General features: G+C 37.6%; 1 protein-coding gene across 1 annotated transcript in view; it reads left to right on the forward strand.

The window, feature by feature from the left end:
• Positions 1–17,698, forward strand: part of HCN1 (hyperpolarization activated cyclic nucleotide gated potassium channel 1) — a 205,467-nt gene that overhangs the window by 29,289 nt on the left and 158,480 nt on the right. The window lies entirely within an intron of this gene.

Genomic DNA, 17,698 nt, shown 5'->3' on the forward strand with positions numbered 1-17,698 from the left:
AAAGATTTACTTAATTAAATGAATATTGAAGGATGATATGGTATGATTTCTGGTGCTTTTTTCTGCTGGTTATCTCCAGTATTACATTAACATTCCGGTTTAACAGAAACCTAAATGCAAAGCCATCTCACAAATAAAGTCAGAGTATATTTAAAAATGGCATGATGCTGGATGATACTAAGTATGAAGTATGATATTAAGTATGAATAGTCTAATAAATTTATAGTTGTTTCTCAAAAAGCTCCTGAAATAGGTCATTATTTTTTATTACTGTATTTTGTAAATTTTACTTCTTTTTGCCTCCCTGTAATGTGGTGTAACTATGTTTTTGACACAGAAAAAGAGCACTGCAGTTTTGTACTCAATTTCACTAAGGCAAATGATTAAGCATATTTTGCAGTTCTACCATAAAGCTGTGCTTTTGTCTTCTCTGTGCTTTACAGAGAGACAACCTTCTGAAATGCATTCAATGACATTATCTTCTGGCAGCTTCAGTTAATAGCTTGCTACTATAAAGCCCTACTAAGCAGAGAAATTAATAGCTTTTTTTTCTCCCTTTCCATCTGTTGTCAAAGATAAATCAGGTATTCTAAATCAAAAACTGTTGAATCGGCCACAGAGTGGGACTAGAAGTGACCAGAGGATGAGGTCCAAACCAGCAATAGCTGGTGTTTAATCTTTAGCTAGTGGCTGCTTGATTGCAACTTCACCTTTGATTCTACTAGTAAAACTTGTGAAATATTTCTTGTATGATACTTTATTTGACAAGTATTGAAAAATAAATGGAGTCCATCTTTTAGTGTTTGATAAGACATTATAGTCCTCCATGGATGTTGTCAGGAAGGTGAAAGAGGGTCTGAAGGGGCTTTTGGGGAGTTTTTTTTGAGCCTGCAATAAAGCAGCAAGAAGCTTGTTGGCTGCTTTTTAGAAAGATTTCTGATGACTGTGAAAACATGCAGGAACAGTGATAAATATGTACACTGAATCAGGTTCTGATAAATCCCCAAATGAAATGTGTGCAAGAAAAAAATGTTCAGGTTTTTTGGTTAGCATTTTACAGATACCAGAAATGAAGGCGGTCATGGATTTTCATATTTGGCTTTTGTTATCACAGTAGTTGATTATTACTTTAGGATGTAGTTTGTGAAACAGTTCTGCACAGTGATCCATTACCACTTTGGAGAAATTGTGTGTTACAGCATCGTAATGTTTTAAAACAAAAAAAACTGGATAGGGATGAACTTTGCTGAATTAGGAAACAATAGTTGGATGATCCCACAGGGGTAGTCAGTGAGACCTTTGCTGCAGATATTAATCTTTTCTGTATTGTGTGTGTTTGCACATGCACAACAGGGAGCAACTGGTAACTAATTTTTATGACACAGAACTGGAGCCTGTTTGTGTGTGGTCAAAAGGGTTTAATAGCTTTTGCATATGGGCTGACATGTTGGTTTTAAATGTAGTGCAGATAAATCTAAAACTCTATGTATTTGGATCCAGAATGATGAGCATTATGTCAGAAATATTGAGAGGACAGCCAGCAAATTCATTCTTCATAAACTGCCAAGAGGATACTTCACGGAAAACTGATCGATGAACAAACCAGGTTGTACAACAAGGCTGTTATCCCATTGAGGTATTTATAGGTCTTTCAACAGAAAAGGCAGGTTGAAATTGTTTGGCATTTTCCTCTTTTAGTATCACATACCTGGACTTCAGTTGGTCAGTATCCTGAACTTTAAGATGAGTAGGGAAAAATGTAAAAGATTTTTGTATGATACTGGTGAAACATGGTTTCTTTTCTTTATTTATTTCCACATCATTTAAATGAATTAAATCAAGATCAAGCTGCTAACAGCCACATAGAGTAATACTGAGATAAATAATGTATGCATTGCAGAAGCTTTCTCCTTAACTGTTAAGAGGGAATAGAGCTGTAGCCTGTGGTGCAATATATATGAAATCTGATTGATATATTCATATCAGTCTGATGTTAATAGCTTATCCAAATGAATGACTCCGTGGAAGTGGGAAGAAACACTTTAACAAAGGGACAGGAGATATGTTGGCAGGAATTAATTTACTGAATTTACAAATTCACACTGTCCTAAAACTGCTTTTTAGCTACAATATCTAATATTCTAGTCCTTTACAACTCAGATGTTGACAAATAGATCATATACTTACTTAAACAAAATTATATACTATAACGTGCAAGAAAAAATTTGTTATTTAAATTGGTGATTGCAGAAATTATACTTTTGCAGTAATTTCTGACACTGGGTTTGGATTTTTTTTTTTTTTTAGCATAGGTTCCTAAAAATACCAAACAGGACATACTGGATCTAATTCTTACTTACTTTAACTTATTCTATGAGACTGCCTAAGCTGCTGACCCCTGAACATTTTACATAGTTCGCATGCAACTAGTCAGTTATTCTTAGTTAAATATGGTCACAGATAACAGAACAATTAAAAATAAAAGATATGAACAATTATGAATAAATACATTGTTACAACATGTCAAATGATATGCCATGTGGCTTTACATTTATCTATGGTATAAATTTACTGATTCTTTCAAATAACCGTATTTACCAAAAGCTGCTTAAAAACCAGACTTTAACAGCTTTGATTACAGCTATTCTAACCACAGGACAAGGCCTAGTAGATGTATGAGTAAATAGAATTGGTACTTCTAAAACTGTAGCCTAAGACTTTCTCATTCTGAGTTGTCTGATTATGTAGAATTAGAACCAATTTTAAAGTTACTAAATGCTTATTGCAAGATGTGCAATAAAGGTTATGTTTTGCAACCAATCATCTAGTAAAATATGTGATAATTGTAAATTGCAGCGATGTCTTATTTTGGTTTGACTTGTGCTGAAATCTGGTTTTCAATTTGCCAAACCTTTTGAAGGTTCATAAACCTATGTTAAGTGTTTGTCACGACCCAGGCTGGACAGACCAGGGAGGGGTCATGGTGAATTCGGAATTCCCTCGGGCAGAACTTGCCCCACCACAATGTTTGAGACATTATCTCTTCCAATCTCTCACAGTGTTGATATCCATTCTAGCTGTTACTAAAGCTCAGGTGTTTAACAAAACATATTTTTAAGGATACCACACAGACATGTCTTATTCTACTTTTTACTGTTTTATTTCTAATAATCACAGTAATGATGTTGCAGAAAAGCTCATAAATACAAGCTTGCTTGAATGCTAAGTCTTACTAAAGTGCTTAAAAATTAAGTAAGTGTGTAAGAGCTTTGCTAAATGAGATCCTACATTAACAATTTTATCTGTTGCTTCCAAGCTACCAACCCTAATTATCACAGATCACCACTAGGTGTCCTCTCCTTGTTGTTCTCCTTGTTGCCAACAGTACAAAAATATGTATTATGTGTATATGATGTTGAGTCATTATTGTTGCGTAAATAAAAATACAGTAAAAGAACACTTGTGTTGTCCAGACAACAGAAGACAAATGTTACTTCAGTAGCTTGCTGTTTCTGTCGTAGGTATACAGATGACTTTTGTCCCCTATAGAAAATCAAACCATTTTTGCTATCCCCTACAGCCAGATGAGAAGTCAAGGGTTTTTGTCTCTCCTTTTGATGACTGACTGGGGAATTGTGTAGGAAGGGAGACATGATAAGTTAGGTGGGCATTTGGTAGTGCTGGATGAAAACACATATATTTACTGATTGGATTATTAATTTAATTTTATTTTAACAGGACCGTGTCTACAAGACATGGGGTTTTCCTGTCAATGATGGTATTATACAGTTTAACTTACTTTTTTAATTAATGGTCTTATAGAAATGGGAGGTGACATAATATATTTTACTTTCTTTTCATTCAGTTTTAATTCTTGTCCTCCAAGGAGGTAATTTAAAATATATTTTCTAGGCCCCATAAAGTTGTGTCAATTAATGAAGTACTGCACATAAGCATACCCGTATTGGTTGAGTGGCAATTTTGAAGTAAATTAGCTTAAAGTAGGACACACTTTTTTATGGCCTATTACAGATACATCAATCAAATATGAGTTGTCTACCTCACAGGGAGTGAGGCGAGGAAATATGTTAAATAACTCTGGGGGAAATAAGACATAGGAGAGTCCACCTTCTCTTACTGGCACAAAGTCTGTGAATTCTGCAACAAAGCCTCTGTATTGATGTTGCCTGCCTTCTTACCATTAAGAGATGGAAGTAGGACAAAATCCCTATTTCCTGCCAATTTCTACAGGAAGGAGACAAAAAAGCAAGTTGTGCATTCTTTTGGAAAGTCATGCTTGGAAAATGCCTGTTATGTATAAATTAGTGAATTTGTGTCCTCCCACAAAAAGTCTATGGCTGGGGTCGGGTTGTGTGGATCAATGAGAAATATCAAAAGCCCAAGCTGTTCAGCGCTTTTTTGTGGTTTTTTTTTTTTTTCCCCTAAGAAGTGTTCCCTAGCAGGACTAGGTAAATATGCAAACCATTGTGAATTATTCATATTTTTGTTTAGTGTGCAGATACTTGCTTGCGTATGTACACCTTACACAGCTGACCTCCATTTTGTGCTGGGCTGTATCTCAGACACCTGCGAGATTTGCTTGGGGCTTCCTCCTTGTTCTGCAGTCTTCCCTACAAGATGAAGCTGTTGTCATGTGTGCTTGACATGTGCTGACCAGCTCCACCTCTTGTGTCATCTAGAGAGGAAAAAAACGATGCTGTTTGCTTGCAGTTTGAATTACAAAATCTAAGAGGGCTCCTTGCTCAACATAGCTGTGGTAGAAGGTGAGCTCTCTAGGTTCATCAGAGCAGGGGGTTGCTCAGCCCAGTTCCCCGGAGGGAACGTGCCTGGGAGTTGTGCTGGCTGTCAGTTTGTGATTGGGTAGGACTCGCAGTGCTGGTATTTCTCCCTAACTCAACTGGGATGTTGGCTGATGGATAGTCTGTCTCTATGACAGCAGTTGAGAGCAAGGTATTTTATCTGCAGACTCTGATCCTATAGAGCCAGAACCTGAACTACCAGGCCTTTTCCTTCTCCACTTTAAAATTAGAGAGTATAAAGGCAGTTTCTTTGATACTGTTGAGGATGTCGATATTATGTCTTGATAGTGTAGTTCTAGTTTACTAAATATAATTTGCTTATATAGGTAGAACAGAAATGATAGATAAGATACATAAATAATACCTATTAAATTCCAAAATAAAGCATTATACAATATGAAAGAACATGTGAATTGAAACATTTTCTTAAGAGCAAAAATCAGTCTCATAATATAAACATATGCAAGCTCAGTGCTGTTAAATTTTTCTTTTCTGTCATGTAACTTACAAGCCTATTGTCCATTTTGCTAAACAGAGCACCTACTACAATCTTTACTAAATTGGCAGTGTTCCAAATGGGAAATTATAATGGATCTCATTTCATGTAAACCTTTTTGTTTACATGGAACTACCCATATTTTAACATTATATGGGTAAATTGTGCTCATTTGTGCCAGTGCTTTTTCATTTATTTCAATGAAAATTATTTATTTGAGAAAAGTATGGATCATTGCAGCTAAAGCATAAATCCATGAAATATCACTGACACAGATAATGGAGCATACTATCAAGTTTTTATTTTTCATTCTTTCAAATTCTGTACAACAGTAGCAAAATACACATAACCAATAGAGACGATTAGAAGGCATTATGATCCATGGTCTCCTAATAATAGAATACTAACTGCCCAAAAAGAACAGCACAGGCAATTACTGAAATGCAAGCAAGACATATTCTGTTTTTTAACTTCCTACTTTATGGTCTATGCATAATCACTTTCATGGAAAGAATAATCCATCCCCTACAGAGTAAATAGGAAGTGTTACAAGTGTAAAGTTTCTCGCTTCATCTCTTTACCCCCTTTTTAAGACTGTGCAAACTGAGCTGCCTTTCTTGTGTGCCTACGCCAAGAGAGTAATTGTGTGCCAATGATGTTTTCCCTGGGAGGTAAACCATGTAGAACAAAGCCTGAGATAAATTTCCCTGAACTCAAATGTTGGAAGGTAATGTTTTCTTCTTTATATGAGTTTTGTCTGGCTTCTATGGTAATAGGCCTGTTGCTGGGAGTCTTGGCTGCAGACCCAAGAAGGTGGGTTCACTCCTGCAGTAGCCTTTCTAGCTGATGCTAGTCAGTCAGTTTTGAAAATGATCAGAACTGCATCAGCCTTTGACATTGAAGTGTAACAGTTTTTTAGAAGAATTTTTAAAGTCTAATTTGTTGTTCATTATTTTTTAAGCCATTCTAGGGATAATTCCTTGTTTTGCACTTGCCAGAGCTTGCACACATTACTCCTGGCTGCAGATTTGGAAAAAAAGCCTCTTGTTCTTCCACCCTAAGCTTTTAACACAAGCAGAAAGGCCACATAGCTTTCACAGGGTAATGGCCCGATGGATACACCCCATGTCAGACAACTGGGGAGGTAGGGGATGTTCAGTCCTCTTGCGAGACATAGCTGCTGACTGCTCACCACGTCGTCCCGCTCCACCCTGGAGCTGAAGAGCCATCAGAGAAGGTGATGATGTCCAAAGAGCTGTTTGTGCAGCCCCTGGTCTGGATTGTGGTTCACCATTCAGATGCTGCGATACTGCAGAGTACTTACCCAGCAAGTGCATGTGTTAGAAGCTGCCTTTGGTTCCTGCAGTGATGAGACAGAAAGGGAACATGTGAATTGGATTTTCCATTTTTTTCCAATGTATTTTAACATGAATGACAATTTTAGGGTTTGTTCTTTGCAGGCTAATCACAATCCATTCAGGTATCTCTGCATTTTCAGCTTTGTATTAATAGTAACCAGTTCAGAACGACTGTTTACACTTCTAAATTACTCAGCAACAGCAATTTAACTAAAAGATATTCTCAGCTTGTCACTAATGTCTTGTAAGATCCTTCCCCTGTGTGTTTGTTTGCATAATACCAATAGATCTTTGCATGTAAAGAAGTCAGTTGAATAAATACCTTAGAATTGCACACAGATTTTAGTTTGTCTTGGTATTTTCTTTATGTAGCTGCTAGGGTGAGTGATCTCTAGAGATTGTTAGGGATATGTTATGGCCATTTTATGCTGTCTTAAATAGACTTACTTTTAAAATAAATTTTTAGAAGACAAATCTGAAGCTGTTTTGCTAGTCTACATGGTAAAATATGCTCAGTTATCAGTTGAAATGGGAGACTTTTAATCCGCTGTAATAAAATTTAATACATTATTTATTTATTTATTTATTAAAGAAAGCAACAAGATGTCCTTACAGGGCATCATTACTAATTGAAAGCTGAAGAACAAGTTATACAGGAAAAATAAATAAGAAAAGTGTATGGGTAGAAGCTGGATATGAACAATTTTAAACTTTTCCTAACATTTGACTACAAGGGGCATTTCATTTTTAAATTAAGTAATCATGTATTATAGGGTGGAAAGATAATTCATCAGATTTCAAATTGATATAATTCTGTGTTATACTTTAAGGAGAAAGTTGTCAGTTGCTGTGAACAGCTTTTTAAATAAAAAAAACCCAAGCCCACCACTGTATTCTCTTATTCTCTCATGTGGAGAACAGTGTGCTGGTGAATTTTGTGGGATTTTGTGGGAGAGCATTGCCTCAGTTATCTCAGAAGGGTCTGAGAGGTAGAAAAGGGAGATATCTGGAGAACGTGTGCTGGGCCGTGCTGGGTAGACCATCCATGGCGTTGTTGCCTTTATTTATTCTCCCAGTCTCATGTTCCTTAGCTCATCTGGGCATTTTATTGAATAAGACCAGGACTGAAATGATACAGAATTCACCACATGTCAGTGGGCTGAGGATCATGTTCTGATTTTGATCAAATTTGACTACCTTCTAATACAATAAAATACCTGGGACAATACTTGTTTAAGTAGGTTTCTCTTGTTATGGCTCCCATTGAGGACAATGGAATAAGTGGTTTAATAGTTAATTAGGAACAAGGTTCTGCTTTATAAGGATAAAATGTTCTGAATTAACCACTTAGGGAGTAAGATGCAACTGTATAAACCTATTTAGAGAGGGTCGAGGAACTGAGATGGCAGTGTAGAAATAGCTTTTCCAGCTGCAAGTTATATTTAATGAGTTATTTCTAACCTGAATCTCATGGAGTTTATTCCAAATAATCCTGACATTATCCCTCATGTGTAATGTACAATTTAAATAAAGTTGTGACCTGAAAAAACCAGAAAAACAACCTAATTCAGAGATTGTTGGAGCTGTGCTCCTTGCTTCCAAGCAGAAATGAACGCTGTGATTGAAGTGTTAGGCTCTCCTCACCATACTGCACTGGGAACATGCTCTATTTCTCACCATCTTCATTGTTCTTAATCCAGACATGTGCTTTGACATAGTCTTTCCACGTGTCTAGGCTCATAGTGTTTTCCTCTTTGTTACTTATGATCTTCTTGAAACAGCTCTTTTTTTCCAGCCTCTCTGCTTTGAGAACCAATAGCAACAAGGATAGCTACACCTTTACTTACCTTGGCAAGGTGCCTTGTAGTTGCTCTGGTTTTCTTTCCAGTAAATGTTGCAACTTGTTATTGATCTGGCAGGAGCTGCTGCCATGCAGTGTATTCAGTGTCATTTCAATCTTGGTTTTGTGTGACAAAATGGTATGCAAGATTGGAGATCCTGCTTTTCATCCAAGTGGGTGCTCGTAGGTGAGGAGCTGTGACAGTAGAGCCCTGTATAGCACATCTATATTTTCCCTGTATATGCATGGGAGAAACCATCTGTAAAATACTGAAAACAGCTGAATGGCTAATAACGGTGTAACTGCTGTAATCTTTGCCAGAGCCACTGGCCTTGTACAATTGGGCTGCCTGTAGAAGAGAGGAAAGATGTGACGGTCAAAAAAAAAAAAAAAAAAAAAAAGTAAGAAAATAACAGCAATTCAAACAAATATGCATGTACATATTTATATGAATATGTCTTCAAGTGTGAAGGTTCCTAACTGCATCTCTGTACCTCTGAATAGAAACCAAAGAAGATGGTCCTATCTACAATTTTTATCTCTCCAGGTTAATTCTTCATGCATCATATGCTCAGTTTACCTAAAGTGACTGGCAATATTCAAAGCCTCATGACAAACAATCCTTAATCTCCACTAGTTTCACTGCTGAGCTGATGCTTCTGCTCATACTTTTAAGATAGTGGCACACAAGATTTATGGCCAAAACCTGAACTTGGAGACCGAATATTGTTGTGTGTAATTTAAAATGAATCTGTTTTTAAGAGTACTTTCCTGTGGGATTTCCAAAGCACATTATTGAAAAAGGTGTAGTAGTTCTCTTGAGGATGATCAATTCTTCCCTCAACCAAAGACATGAATTACATCTTCATCTGTCTCAAAAATGGCTGGGCATCCCACCTGAGAATTGTTTTGCAGCTGGGGAAATTTAATGTCAGATATGGTTTAAGAAGGAAATGGGAAAAAAAAAGCAACTGAAATGTAATTTCAACAGGCAAGGGGTAACTTCTAGAACTGCTGTATTGTTTTGATCACGAAGAAGTTTTAAGATGTTGAACCCAAACAAGAAACTTACATTTTTCTTGCAGAGACTTTCTGATGAAGTAAGTGAAACACTGGTTTCCCTTCAGCATCAATCATATGAACACTCTTTTTTCCTATCACTTATTTATTTTGCCCATGACAAAACCCACCTATACCATACATGTGTTTTTCTCTCTGTCCTTTTTATTATGTGACAATTTTGGTAACTTAATACACTGCTTAGACCTATGTGGATTTTTATTTGTATTTCTGTTAATGTTTGCATATCACAAATATGTATATTTATTGATCTTCTAAAAATAGTTTAAAAAAAAAAATCAGTCTGTTTATTGGGGCTCTTAACTGGCATAGTAACTGCCAGGCACTGGAAATGAAAGCGTCAAAATACTTTGCATGAAGAACATTAATATCAACACTGTAACATTTTGTCAAAGTAAATCCATTAAGAGATAGCTTATTTTTAAAATAATTATAAAACAAATTCCAATAGAACTTTACATGCTTTCTTCCTTTTCATTTAACCTTCCATCGTTATTCCCATGGAAGCTAGTGAAAATAAAACTATCAGCACCAAGATTTTTACATATACTGTGTTTCTGTTTGTTAACATAATTGATTGACTCATTAGTTCTTGTCAGCTCTTATTTAATACTTAAGTAAGTTTATAACTGAGGTAGAAACACTTTTATTTTTACCTCAGGAGGGTGTTTAGGAGTGGTAGCATTTGACAGCAGCTATACTGGATGCTATCCTTGAGACACAGCAATTCCCATGCTGTCTGTTTCAGCCAATTACTCGTGCTCTGTAGGGTTAGAAAGTAAGTTTGACAACTTTGGATTTAGCTTTTGGGAAACTCTCTCTCCCCCTTTTTAGATGTGTATGGATCCTTTGTGTAAAGTGAATGTGGTCTGAAAACCAGCTGAAGACATGAACTCTTCAGCTACATTGTAATTTTAAAACTACATATGTTTGTGTTGAACAACCTAGTTAGAGCTAAGAAGTGAAAATTGTTGTGACAGTACACTAGCATAAAATTTGGGCATTATTTATAACAGATGTATGTGAACATCTTTTTGTTCGACCTCTCAGCTATTTTAAGATGCTTCATCTAGTGAAGCAGTTTCTTTCTCATATTTCTGAAGAGACGATGAAAGAAAGATGGCCAGTTAAATATTTGGTTTACAAATTCAGCACTAAAATGCAAAAGGAAGCATCTAAAATTAAGATTTTTAGTTCTTTATACATTCTGAGTACAGAATTTTGTTTCTCTCCTCATTTAAACAGCTTTGCATCTTACAGTCCCACATGAGTCATGACCATGGCCCTATGGATTTCCTTCCACTTTCTCTAAAAGTTTTTCTCTGATGTGAAGAATATCGTGATGCTCTTTAGAAGTAGTGATTATCTCATTCAGAATTAGAACATTTAGCCCAATAGTGAATTGTCATGTGAGCAGGCCAAAATAATTCTCCACCAATAAAAAACTATAAGTTTTTGCTAAGTCATGAAAGAGGTATAGCTTGAGATACTTAAAGCTTGAATTTCAGGATTATTATATATGTTTGAGGAGTCTCATTTTCCTTTAGTTCTCCTTTTTTTATCTTTTGACAGTAAGCTTTTTGCAGCAGCAGTGCACCTCTATCTCTATGTTCCAGTGCTAAATATACTCAAAAAATGTAATACTATATTAATCATTATACATGCTAAACCTAGGGGAGAGGAGAGGAGAGGAAGGGGGAGAAAAGAAAATCTGGCAAGAGAAGGGGCAAGCAACCTCATGCCCGTAAATGACTTTTTTTCTTTATAACTGGTGCTTCTTGTTAGCTGCTGCTGTCTAGAAAACCAGTATCAAAAAGTGCATGTGTGATATTTTCCTTGACTACTATCTTTTAGTTTAAGCTATGTGAAAATTATACAAGTGATACGGCTGGTGGTAACATAGACCTGTTTGAATCGTGTTCACTACCCTGACGTCCAGTTTGTGGCTGGAAGCTGAAAAAGCCATTCGTTTCTCCCCTGACTGTGTTCTTGTCATTGCAAATACCCATGAGAATCAGCCCGATGAAAAAGAAACAAGACTGGTGGCACCTCACAGGAAAGTGTCTCTCTGAATTCCCAAGAAAGAAAGTATATTCAATGTAACTTTTACTTAATCTGCTAAATAGTGCTTCTATTAATTTTATGTGTAAATATTTTTATTTTATTATATTTTCATATTTGTTGTTATGGAAAGAATGGCTGATCTTCACAGAAACCAGAACTATGTCTGGTCAGTTTAGCCAGTTTAGGACACTGAGGGAACTCATGTATGACAAGGCAATGTGCTCTCGCAGCCCAGAAAGCCAACCATATCCTGAGCTGCATCAAAAGAAGCATGACCAGCAGGTCGAGGGAGGTGATTCTACCCCTCTGCTCTGCTCTGCTCTGGTGAGACCCCACCTGGAGTACTGCATCCAGCTCTGGGGCCCCCAAAATAAGAAAGATGTGGACGTGCTGGAACGAGTCCAGAGGAGGGCCGCGAAGATGATCAGAGGGCTGGAGCATCTCTCCTGTGAAGACAGGCTGAGAGAGTTGGGGTTGTTCAGCCTGGAGAAGAGAAGGGTCCAGGCAGACCTTACAGCAGTCTTCTAGTACCTAACGAAGGCCTACAGGAAAGCCAGAGAAGGGCTTCTTAGAAGGGCATGTAGTGATAAGGCAAGGGGTAATGGCTTTAAACTGAAAGAGGGTAGATTTAGGTCAGATATTAGGAAGAGATTCTTTACTGTGAAGGCAGCGAGACCCTGGAACAGGTTGCCCAGGGTCGTTGTGGATGCCCCATCCCTGGAAGTGTTCAAGGCCAGGCTGGATGGGGCTTTGAGGAACCTGGTCAAGTGGAAGGTGTCCCTGCCCATGGCAGGGAGGTTAGAACTAGATGATCTTTAAGATCCTTTCCAACCCAAACCATTCTGTAATTCTATGATAATGCTGGAAATCACAATGAGTGGTATTCTCTCTCAAGACTTCTTGAAGACTTACTACCCTTCAACTAGCCTTAGCTTAGGTTTTTGTCCATTTTCTTTAGCAGTCACCATCTTGTAATCTGTGATTATGTTTTGGGACTCCAGTTTTGGCTGGCATGTCCAGGTTTTCAGTAATATTATTATCATGCAATAACTGAATTAATTAATAAATTACAAAGCAATATTCTTGCTGGTCATCAAGTGGGGTGAATTGCCTTGTTCTAATTCCTGGATGTCCATGGATCTTTGGTTGTCTGGGCTGCTTAGGGCAGCGTGGGACAGGTGTAGAAGCAAGTTTCTAGCTACCTAAGGAATTCAGTAAGGTCAGACACACGCAGACCCCATCAGGGCTAGGCAGCAGCTGAGCTGGACTGTTGTTAATCACTATACTTGGGACTGAAGTGTTGCAAGTGCAGTGTTTGCACCAGTTCCCCTCTCTGCGCGTATGTAACATTTTGCGTGTGCGGTTTTCCAGCTGGCTAGCAGAGTAGGTAGATACTATTTTGGGGCCTGACATTGTTCCTTCCACTGGATGATTTATACTTGAAAATCTGATTTAGGAATACAGAGATATAAATCTGTTAAATATTTTTTAGCATTTTGACATTTCTGATCTTTTACATGGATAAAGTTTATAAATCTGTAGTTTATTTTTAAACTGAGCTAAAATGTACTTGAGTGACCTCCAGGTGTTTTTTCACACTGAAAAATATGCCCCCAGACATTTATCCTCCAACGTCTTTTCAGTCCTCCACCTCTGCCTTTATGTTGTGTAAGTGTCTTGGGAAGACAGAAAGCCTGTGCTCTGTGCTCTGTGCTCACAGGCAGTGCTGTGGAAGGTCTCAGCCTGTTAACGAATCCGTAGCTCCAAGTCCCTCAAGTCTGTTTCCGTAGCTGAAGATGCAAAACACAAGAAGTTTTAGTGATAGTTTTTACTTAAACTAGTACAAATAAGCATACCAAGAAGACATATGCTTCAGTTTCTTTTCTTAGAGTTGGAAACAAAAGAGAGAAAACCAGTTTTCTAAACTTGTCATATTTGCTGAGTTAAATAGGGTATTTTTGCAAGCCATTCCAGATGAAAGCTACAGATTGTAGAGTTGTTCCAATCACCAAGTTTATTCCCCATTAAAAATTTTCCCCTAGAGTAGCAGTGCTTTATTTTATAAAAGGAAACAAAACCAAGAAAGTTGACCATATCGTCCACTAATGTCTTGAAGAAGGGGAGCAGGACACCAGGAATCCCTTTCCTCCTTGGTCTGAAGGGCTTCAGGCAGGATTGGCATAGGACAAGGATTGCATGTGATTCCTTGTGCCGAACCGAGCACCGAATGGAGCGCATGGCTCTGCCCTCATGGTGGGAGCACTTGTACTGATGGAGGGGCAGCGTGGGTATATATGGGTTTTGTGGAATGACTGTTTCATGACACACACAGGGCAATGCCTCAGCCCTGACATTTCCCATCGACTAGCTGTCAGCAGATCCGTGCTCCCCATTATGACTTTTAGCAGCACCATCTGAAGTGTCCATCTCTCTCCAAAAATTGGGCAGGGAGCCCAGACACCCATTAAGCACTGGAGAGCAAACACTTCAAAATATGCTACCTAGGGGCCTCCTTAGACTTGGCTATTAGAGCTACTCTCAAGCTCCTAGCCAGTGATAGCATTGAGAATTTACTTGTGTACGGAAGAAGTAAGGTGTGTGACCTGGAGAGAATGAAAAGGTGAAGCTCATTTAGTTTTGCCTTGTAATATTTTTAATTCAGTGATCCAGTCTGTTCATCTCAACTGAATGCGGTGAGGCTGCACCAGTGAAAATTAGAGAATTTTCCATGTTACTGATGCAAACTCTGGAGTCTCCTCAAGACTTACCTTGCTGACCCGTTTTGTTCATTTGCAAGAGGAAAAATAGATACATCTGCTGAAAAGCTCTTTTAAATGTGGAACAGTGGAACAAACCTAACCTTTTTGAACTTTTCAAGTTGCTCTTCAGTTCAAGTGTAAAGCATGTAACTGGCATAGTCTGTTCCAGTTCTCAGACTGTGCCAGAGCTTTGCAGGGATACTGCTAGCATTCAGTTACGTTAGATGATGTTCTCAGAATATTTCTCAAGTAGCAGGCAAAGAATGATTAAGTAGTATTCTACCTCTTTACAAAGTTTTCCATGGCAGATCAAGAGTTTGTACTTGAAAAGCAGAGTTCTTCTGTTTTGTGTGCTTTGAAAAAATTATCATAGATTTCTTGGATATGGAGAGAAGGGTTCATTATCCCACTAGTGTTAGTTGATGAACACTACTATGTAGGTAGAACAAAATCAATTATAATAACTCTTAAATGGATGGCGTTGTTTCAAAATCATCAGATCATTGGGCCCATGACTAGACTTTCAATCTTGTACTTACTATGTCTAGTTTAGAAAAAAATATTTCTACCAATGAAAAAAGCACATTCTAATAAGCCTTTTATCCTTAAGTGCTCAATGTGAAGTTTTATGATAATGCATAAAAAAGCATGTCTCTGTAGGAGCTTGGTGACTTAACCTACCTCCTGGTTGAAAGTGTGATGACATAAACTGCTAGTAACTGAAAAAATGATAAAAGGTAGTCTAACATTGACACAGATCTGCTGCCCCGATAACTAATCAGTATAAGAAGAAACAGTGAGCCAAAATGGCTCTGAAAAATGGAGTATTATATTAAAAAGGCTAAGGTAAAAATCTGAATACCTTCAGAACAATACCTGACATGGCATATCTTTTATTTTATTTAGAACATGTTTCTACCCTAAATAACAACTTTGTAATTCATAGTACTGTCTTTGCTGGCATGTAAAAATATTGTACTCTGCCTTTTAGTCATGTTAAGCACACCAGCATCAGTGCTATTCTGTTTTAAGTTAATGGTTCTTTCACTGTTCACAATTTCTTCCACTGAAATCCAGTTTCAAATGAAGTTTCTATAGCATTGGGATTACGCACTTATCCAATGACCTTGGGTGATTTTGCCTGTACCATGCACTATCAAAAACTTTTAAGGCTTTTTTTCCCCCCAAATGACATCTATTCAGGGCTCCCGATCTGCCACATCTTTCCTCATTCCTTGAAGGAGCGAGGTATGAGTTACCTCAAAGGGGGCTTCCAGATCTGAGATTCTTAACATCAGTAGGCAGCTGAAGATTCCCCTTCCTTCCCAGTTGCTTGTTTGCCATGGTGTCCTTGGCACATAAAAATGCATCGTAACGTACAAGGTTATATTGTTCCGTCTCAGCCAATTCCTAGACAGTCAGCACTTTTTAAATTGGGAACCAGTTGGGGTTTGGCATTCTCAGGGTAATGCAGATTGGCTTATAACCTTGACATAGTTGACAGCAATCCGGAATGATATTTAATATATACCAATGCTTACATTTAATTGTTGTCAGTGATTTCCCTGGTGCTATAGCAGCATTCTTCAACAGTGTGTTACAAATTTGCTTTATTCTATGCTTTTTAGGTATGCCATCGATAAGAGGTTGTGAGACTCAGCAGTGGCTAAAAAGGATTGCTAAAATGTTCTTTTTCTTTGTAGTGCAGATTAGCTATCACAGATGCTTGATCCATCAGTATTCACACGTCTGTATCCTTTTATCCTGTTTATTCCTGTAAGATCAATGGGGTTACAGCAATCTCTATACCTAACAGGGAGCAGGCCTTTAAGAACTTGAATAGGCTGTTAGAGATGAGCCCATTTTGATGCTCTGCTGGTCTCGCTCCCTTGTGCCCATGCCAAGCCCAGTGTTAAATGTACCCCGCATCTACTATGGATTTGAGATTGCTGCACTTCTTAGGTGAGTACATTTATACCCTGTTGCATTTGAGTGCATCTGGTAGGGAACTGCTGTATGCCTTGCAGATCACCTATTCCTTTCTATTAATGTTTCTGTAAGTTTCTCAAGCTACTTAGAACTGATTTCTTTGATTTTTTTTTTCTCCAGAAGTAGTATGTAACATGAATTGTCTTATTTTCTTATGGGTTCTTATTATTTGTTAAAAACTTTTTAAAGAAATGCAAGTTTTAGTGATGTGGAACAGTCAGTTCTGCTGGGGAGCATTGTTGTTTCCTACAGTCTTCATTTGACAGACTTTTAGGTTTCAGGGCTGAAATGTGGAACACTTTGAAGACAGTTGGAAGGCTTGATTTTGAATATAGCAAATTCTAAAGAGAAGATAGGCTTCATGTGCTTTTAATAACCTGTATTTCTGAGGAGACATATCACCCACCATTTACTATTTCAAAAGAGCTTTTTCAGAGTTTTCCAACACAACTGAAGTTTTTTTGGGTCTGAGTTCTTTTTTTCTTCATAGTATCTTAAATTCAGTGTTTCTCTATATTCAAGATACAATTATGAGGGAATCCCGTGAATAAGTGTATAGGGAAACTCCCAGCAGGTCTGCCTGTGGTAACACCTCCCACTAGAATCAGGGAACTCCAGGATTTCCTTGAAGATGCTTCATGATATGAATTTTTCTTTTCAATTCCATAAGTGATATTAAAAAAAAAAGAAAAATACAACTGTGCTGGGTGGCTATAAAGCCAATGAGCTTCAGTTTCTTGGAAAAAGCATACTCAAAATTAATAATATTTTCAGTCTGTTGTGAATGGCATGTTCCCCATATATAACTTGTTCAGGCCTGGATGTTATTTTGTCCACCTTTTTATTTTCTTTGGGAGAAGGCAGTTGGGAGTTTACTGTAATCAATGAAAGGAAAATTCCACTGTTAGACTGTTAAATATTCCTTACCCATTAGTAGGGATTTTCTTTTCTTGTTCTGCTATTTTTATGTACCACAGACAATTCTAGTAACAGCAGTAGCAATGTCTGACCTTGTGTTGTAACACACCCAAGTGGCATGCCAATCTTGCCTTCATTTTGGCAGTGACAAGTTAAGGCTCTAGAATAATTAGAGCTGGCATTTTCTGCAAATGTGAGCATTCACATGAGGATGCCAATTCATGGCATCAACAGAGGATGCCAATTCATGGTTGCCAAAAATAATAATAATAACTTTAAAAAAAGAAAGTGTGATGCTACCCATGACAGCTCTTTAGTGAGGAAAAAACTCAGAACTGAATACTTTTCATCAAAGCAGGCGGAGGGGGTGGGGC

Source organism: Harpia harpyja, chromosome Z, assembly GCF_026419915.1.
Source record: "Harpia harpyja isolate bHarHar1 chromosome Z, bHarHar1 primary haplotype, whole genome shotgun sequence".
NCBI lineage: Eukaryota > Metazoa > Chordata > Aves > Accipitriformes > Accipitridae > Harpia > Harpia harpyja.